Genomic DNA, 7217 nt, shown 5'->3' with positions numbered 1-7217 from the left:
AACATATTTATGCTCATGTAACTACTAAGAAAAATGTAACTAAAAGGTAAAATTTTTTAAGAAGATAGCAAAATAATTTTTAACATCTCAAAGGTGTGTGGTGTGGCTAATTTAATCCCACCTACCACATCTCAGATTCAAATCCTATCATTAGCAATAAAATGAATTAAAACCAAGGGTGTAGTGTTCCAGATATATAATTTATATCTATAATTTAAACCTCACAAAGCCAGTTGCTTCTCCCCAAACCACATAAAAACCACAAAGTATTTCACTGGCCATGACACCGCCAATTGGTGATGAAAAATTTGCTTGTGCTTTTGACATTTCTGTGTAAAACAACAGCTGCTTCACTCACTTGGAAGCAGCCTTTTTCCCCCCACTGGGGATTCTTATCCCCAGTGGAGGTGGGTGGGCATCTTGCTGGCAATGTTGCATGCATACAGAGATTCTTAGATACTCCATAGCTGACAGCTAAAATGAACTCATTCTGTGAGGGATATGTTTTCCAGTGGAAGACAGCCAGACCTGCTTTCCATTGGGGAATAGAGTATGAGGGGTGCCATGGCCCTGTTCTCATCATAGTGAGTCTAACACCCACAGTCACATGGGGCCAGCCATGTACATTGTAGAAACCAAAGGCTAATACTTTAAATGCATCTTAACTACCAGAAGGAAAATCCTAGGTCAAAAATGAGCAGACGATTTAAAACAGAAACATATCTGTGAATGCACTGGATCCTTCTCCTTCTCTATCATCATCACCATCAATATTATATTATTATTCTCTCATTTGCCTTATGTTCTTAGATTTCTAAGTTCTTGGAACTTGAATGTTGTTTGTTCCCTTCTCCTCTGGTCTCCCTTCTTTTCCTGTAGGTACCTTAAATCATACTCTCAATGAACACCCTCATTCCGTGTGCTCTTAAAATTCAACACCAGGGAAGAAATGAGATGAGTTTCATTTAGGCATATACCCTCAAAAAGTTGAGCCCATAGAAGGTGGCTGTCATTCTGATGTATTCCATACTAATTATTTTGGCCCAGATCCTGCTGATGGCATTTACACTGTCATCACAATGCACCTTGTAAATGGCAATCCCTTACTCATCAATTCCATACCTATCATGCAAAGTTTCAGTGCAAATCCAAGGCTAGTTCTGCATGAACTCAGGATATTCCTAGAGCGCGGGATACAAGTTAGGAGTCAGAAGACTCCACTTAATGTATTGCTGCCACTCTGGTGTGGATCTGTTGATCTCATAGAGTTGTAATAAGGATGAAAATGCTTGGTAAAGGGCACAGGCACTTGTTAATATTGGCTATGACGATCCAGAGCAGTACAGTAGAAAGAACTCTCAGTGTGGAGATTTCAAGTCTGCCCTCAGCCATTTGTTAACTACATGACATCACTTAACCTCTCTGAACTTCATTATCAGTATCTATAAAAAGATAACATTATTTTAGTGATATAAATGTGTGTGTATATATATATGTGTGTGTATATATATATATACAGAAATGCGTGTTTTATATATATGTGTGTGTGTGTAGATAGATAGATAGATCTAGATCTAGATCTGACACTTCTCTGACTTTTTTAAATGGCTATTTCAGAAAGACACTGGAAATGGCTGAGTACCTGACCCAGGTCCTCAAGGAACCAAAGTTTAAGGAAACAGGTGTTATTACCCCAGAAGAGTTTGTGGCAGCTACAGATCACTTAATCCACCACTATCCAACAAGGCAACAGGCTACAGGGGAAGAATCAAAAGTGAAGGCATACTTACCAACAGGAAAAAAATTTTTGGTCACCAAAAATGTGCCATGCAAAAGCGGTGCACACAGAATATTCAGATGAATTAGAAGCTACCATTGAAGATGATGGTGATGGGGGATGGGTAGATACTTAAACATAACACAGGTATTGCAGGAATAACGGAAGCAGTTAAGGAGATTACATTGGAAAACAATGACAGTATAAGACTTCAAGATTGCTCAGCAGTATGTGAAGAGGAGGAAGAGGAAGATGGAAGAGAAGCTGCAGATATGGAAGTATATGAAATGAATGGATTGTTGGAAACAGATGAGGCTACTCTAGACACAAGGGAAATAGTAGAAGCTTCTAAAGCTAAAACTGATGCTGGTGGTGAGGATGCTATTTTCCAAACCAGAACTTAGGACCAGTATATCACTTATGATAAATATTACCAGACACTGGGACTATGGTTGCTCAGCTATGATGAGCAAAAGCAGCCTTTACCTGCTGAACATGTGTATGAAAACACCAGTCAAGATCATGTGAAGAAAACGGTGACGATTGAAAATCACCCTCATCTCCCATCACCTCCTCTGTGTTCAGTTTACCCATGCAGACATGCCCAGGTGGTGAAGAAAATCATTAAGACTGTTGCAGAAAGAGGGGGAGAATTTGGTGTTCCTATGTATCTTCTAATTTTCTTATAATCTGTATAAGCTGTCGTTCCAACAATACAATATGACTGCACCAGACACTTCACAATGTAATGAAGAGAGCATAGAATCTATCCTAATTATTGGCTCTAATTTTTATTTTTATTTTTTTAAGATTTATTTATTTATTTATATATTTGAGAGAGAGAGAACATGTATGAGCAGGGGGAGGCAGAGGGAGAGGGAAAAGGAGAGAAGCAGACTCCCTGATGAGCCGGGAGCCCAGGCAGAGCTCCATCTCAGGACCCTGAGATCATGATCTGAACCGAAATCAAGAGTTGGGCACTCAACCAACTGAGCTACCCAAGTGTCCCTGGTTCTGATTTTTAAAGAATTAACCCATAGATATGACCATTGACCATAATACACCAATTATACAATTTCTCTAATAAAGGGACTTATATGGTTATGCATTAAATTAAAAAAGTTCCATTAAATGGCTATTTCACTGATTGTGTTAAACAATTTAAGAATATCTGTGATAATTTTCTAATAATTTCTGTATTGCTGATCTCCAGAGTAATGAAGAAAGTCTCATACATGTTAGTACCAGTACAATGCAAAACACATAGTAACTATCATTAAAACATAGCCAACAATAGCTAACAAAAAGCCAAAACCTGTTACTACAAAAAAACAATAATAAATTTATGGTAATGTATACAAAAAAAAACCTTCTTTTATCACTTTTTGAGAACATCTAATACTGTTCTTTCTCCCCCACAATCTATATTATGATCCAAAGAAGCTCTTTATTACTCTAATTTATATCAATACTCTATAAGACCATGGTCCCTAAATTTTTGTTTCCATGTTGATTTCTCTTCTGATTCTTATAATTTTATGTCTACCTCCTCTTGATATCTCTACCAGGATGTTTCACAGGTTCCTTGAACACCACAATTTCAAGATCTGAACTTACCATGTTTCCTTCCCAAACTATTCCTCCTCAAGTGTTTCTACTGCAACAACTGGCAAAATATCCACTCACATGCTCATAACAGAAATCTTGCAATCATTCTTGATAACTCCCTTTCCCTCATGTCCCATGTTTGTTGATTAGTCTTTTAAAATGTTTCTCTAATTTATCAATTTCCCTCTACTGTCCACTATCAATGACTCCAGTGTCATTGATGAACCATCCTTGCCTCTTCATTGTCTTTCTACACTGATCTTCGCCCTTTTCCAAACTGTTCAAACTCAACTTTGAATGTCATTTCTCTTCTTAAAACTCCCATGAACACTGCATTTTTTAGGATAAACCATCATATTACTAGCACCTCTGGGTTTTTTATATACAAAGGGGTAAGTTTGAGGGAGTGGGGTGGCTATTTAGTTGGAAGGAGGAAGTGAAGGGACTTCTCTTGGAGCCACATTTGCGTAGGATGCATGTTACCCCTGGCCTCATCCACTGTCCCATCCATAGCATGACCTTTGATCCTTTGAAAGCACTGATTCCTGCCCAACTTCCCATCTCACCTTATGTTTTGTTTCCCCTCACTCACTGTATTGGAGCCTCATTGCCTAGCCCCACCTTGCCTTCTACAAATGTACCAGGTTCATATGCGTATTTGCATATGAGGATTTTCCTTCTGCCCATATCACTCTTCTTTTCACATTTCCCCTAAATTCCCTGTCCTCCCCACCTTCATCATCTTTCTAGTTTCTGTTTCTGTTTCTAGTTTCTCTCTGCTTCTCCCCCACTTCACTTCTCCAGTGAAGGTGTCCTGTCTCTGGGTCTGATTCTCCTCTTGAATGCTATTAAGTACCTGAATTTGTCAGTTATCATACTTATCACAGTTGTAGTGACATGACCTTTAGGAGGCCTTTTGTTTGAAGTCCACCTACCTCACTCATTATATTCTACACCCAGGAGGGCAGGAACTAAGTTGGTTTGGTTCATCCCTGAACCCTCAGTACCTAACATAGAGCTGGGCAAATACCAGGGGCTCTACAGAAATTGGTTGAATAAAGAAATTACTAAATCTATTTAGATCACTCTTTTCAAACTCCCTATCAGTTCTCAAAAAAAAAGTATGTGGATATTCTCTTAAGGACAGTAAATGAAACCTTTTCTTTCCAAAGTCTAATTTGTTGATTATCTATTAGACTGAGAAAGGGAACTCTTCCTCAGATCTCATACCATACAATTTTCGAATAAAAAAAAGATACTTATTTTTAACTATGTTTTTAAATTTAATTGCTTCTAGTTGTTTAGGAATCCTTTAAATCTGTGTAAGTGACCAATAGTCCAAACTTATTAAATTGTTGATACCATTTTGTAACTTTTCCCGGAAGTTTGATTTTACTTAAATCCTTTTGTAATTATTCATTCCTGAACATTTATCAGATACCTATTACAATGTGCTGTGAATGGAAAAGAACATTTACTGAGGAGCTTATACTCTAGTAGAATAAACCAATAAATAAATACATTTACACACACACTTATAGGATAATTAATGAGAAATACTAAGATAACTATGTATATGGTGCTATGGTCATGTAAAAGACAATTAACTGAAGATTAGAGAGAGTCACAAAGAAGGGGCAGCACTGGGGCTGCTCTTGAGGATGAATGGAAGATTACCAGACAGACAGTGACTCCCTCCAGTCATTCAGGAGGGGAAAAAACAACAACAACAAAAACAAACAAACAAACAAAAAAAACAAGCCGGTAGGAGTAAAGGCGAGGGGATGGTTCACACATTTAACTATTGTCCTACATGATTCAGACTCCTTAATAAACAGTGTGCCTCTTTTATGAAACATCTCTCTATATCCGTGGTGAGCAAGACTCTCTTGAAATATAACATCAATTCATTTGGTTCTCAAACTAATTGATCTGATGAACAGCCAGTCCCAGTTTCTTCCTGGACAACTATCAATACGTGCAACTTCCCAACAGTCAAAAAATATGGATACCTCCTCCTATAGAGATATACTTTAATAATTCATTAGTGACTGTACTGTAACTCATTCATAAAACCCCAAAGCATTAAAAGCTCCATCTTCATTATTACCAGATGTCTTACAGGCACCTAAGTCAACACTTCAAAATGACTTCCTGCAAGTTTGCAAGACCAAGTGTATCTTCAAGGACATCCAAGAATACATTTCCTGAAAGAAATCTGCTGGAAGCTGGCTAATAGTACTGTAAAAATGATTTTTAATATTAAAGACCCTGGGGGCACCTGGGTGGCTCAGTTGGTTAAGTGTCTGACTCTTGATTTCAAGTCAGGTCTTGATTTCAGGGTTGTGAGATTGAGCCACGCATCAGCCTCCACACTCAGCAGACAGTATGCTTGAGGTTCTCTCTCTGCCTCTCCCCCTGTTCTCTCTCTCTAAAATAAATAAATCAATCTTCAAAAAAAATTAATAAATAAATCTTCTCACATTCTGCCATGTCCATCCTGGAAATAAAAATGTTTCCAAAAGACTTAGTTTGAAAAGGGGGGAATCAGTTTCTTCCAAAGATTATAGCAATTTCAAGAACTTCCAAGATCTCTCTCTCTCTCTCTCTCTCTCTCCCTCTCTGGGTGGATAGATGGAAGAATGATAGATGAATAGATGGTTATAGTGTTATAGACAGTGATAGAAATGTAAAGAGAGGTAGATATCATCCTTCAGGAAGCTGATTTCTTTCATCACTGAATAAAATGCAGAAAAATTGGTTTAGGCATCAAAGAAAAGAATTTTTAAACACATTTATTTCCTTATAAAGTTAAAATGCCATTAAAAATTAACTGCCAGAATTGAATCCATGAGACCTTTCAGAGAAGCAAGCATATGGTCTGAGAGAAGCCTGCCTGTGCTTTTGCACCCATCAGAGGGTCCCAGCTGACAGAAAGGACCGACCATCTGAGTCCCAGCTACATAGAGATCCTGACAAATCCGTGCCACTGACTTTTCAGTTGACTTTGTTCCAGATGTCCCCAAAGAAAGGTCTTTGCTTTTAAAAATCATTTAAATTGTATATTTAAGACTGCAAAGATAAACTTTTGTCAGAAATGCTGCTGAGGAAAAAAAAAAAAAAACATCTCTTTCGAGACTGCAAGTTTCCTGCAGCTTGAGCTGGCAACACATACGCAGCAATAACTGTGGACCAGAGAATCCTGGACTTGAATGGATGCCTTGATTCAAACAAGGCCCTAAGTGACGAATCACATTTATATGTTCCCAAATACCAATTTCTCCCCCTCCGAAGTCATCACTGGGCTCCGTGTCTTTCACTCTGGTACGTTTTACCTTTAAAGCATTGCATTTGCAAACAGTTTATTTTTTCGTCAGTTGTAATCAGTTTTTGAATTCTGTTGTGTTTTATTTTTTTTTTTATCCAAGTATGGTTCTCATGGTGTAGTAAATGACATTAGGCTTTTGTAAATTCTTGCAGAATATAACAGATCATTGGTTTTATAACACAGTCGCTGCTTTTGCATTCTGATGAGATTATTAGTAGCAGCCTAGAATACAACATCCTTGCATACTGTTAGTTAAAAAAAATAAAAGTTTACTAAATGGTCTCTTGTCAACTGTATCTGAAAATCATTATAGTTTCTGTGTTTCCTCTACATGAAGGGGCTCTTCAGCAAGCTGGTGGGTTATGTCAACAAGAGGTTACAAAATTATTATCCGGGCTCTGTTTGTTTCAGTGGGGCTTACGCCATGCATTAGCATTCCTATTGTAAATCTCAGGGGCTTAGGTATTTGTACATCAGGTGTGGAACCATTCCAGTGTTCAAACA

General features: G+C 37.8%; 1 pseudogene; it reads left to right on the top strand.

Moving 5' to 3' along the window:
* The first annotated feature begins 280 nt into the window (after positions 1-280).
* LOC113912370 lies at positions 281-2466 on the top strand (annotated as a pseudogene).
* Positions 2467-7217: the final 4751 nt, after the last annotated feature.

The sequence above is a fragment of the Zalophus californianus genome, chromosome 14 (assembly GCF_009762305.2).
Source record: "Zalophus californianus isolate mZalCal1 chromosome 14, mZalCal1.pri.v2, whole genome shotgun sequence".
Classification (NCBI taxonomy): Eukaryota; Metazoa; Chordata; class Mammalia; order Carnivora; family Otariidae; genus Zalophus; species Zalophus californianus.
This window is presented reverse-complemented; position numbering and strand designations above follow the sequence as displayed.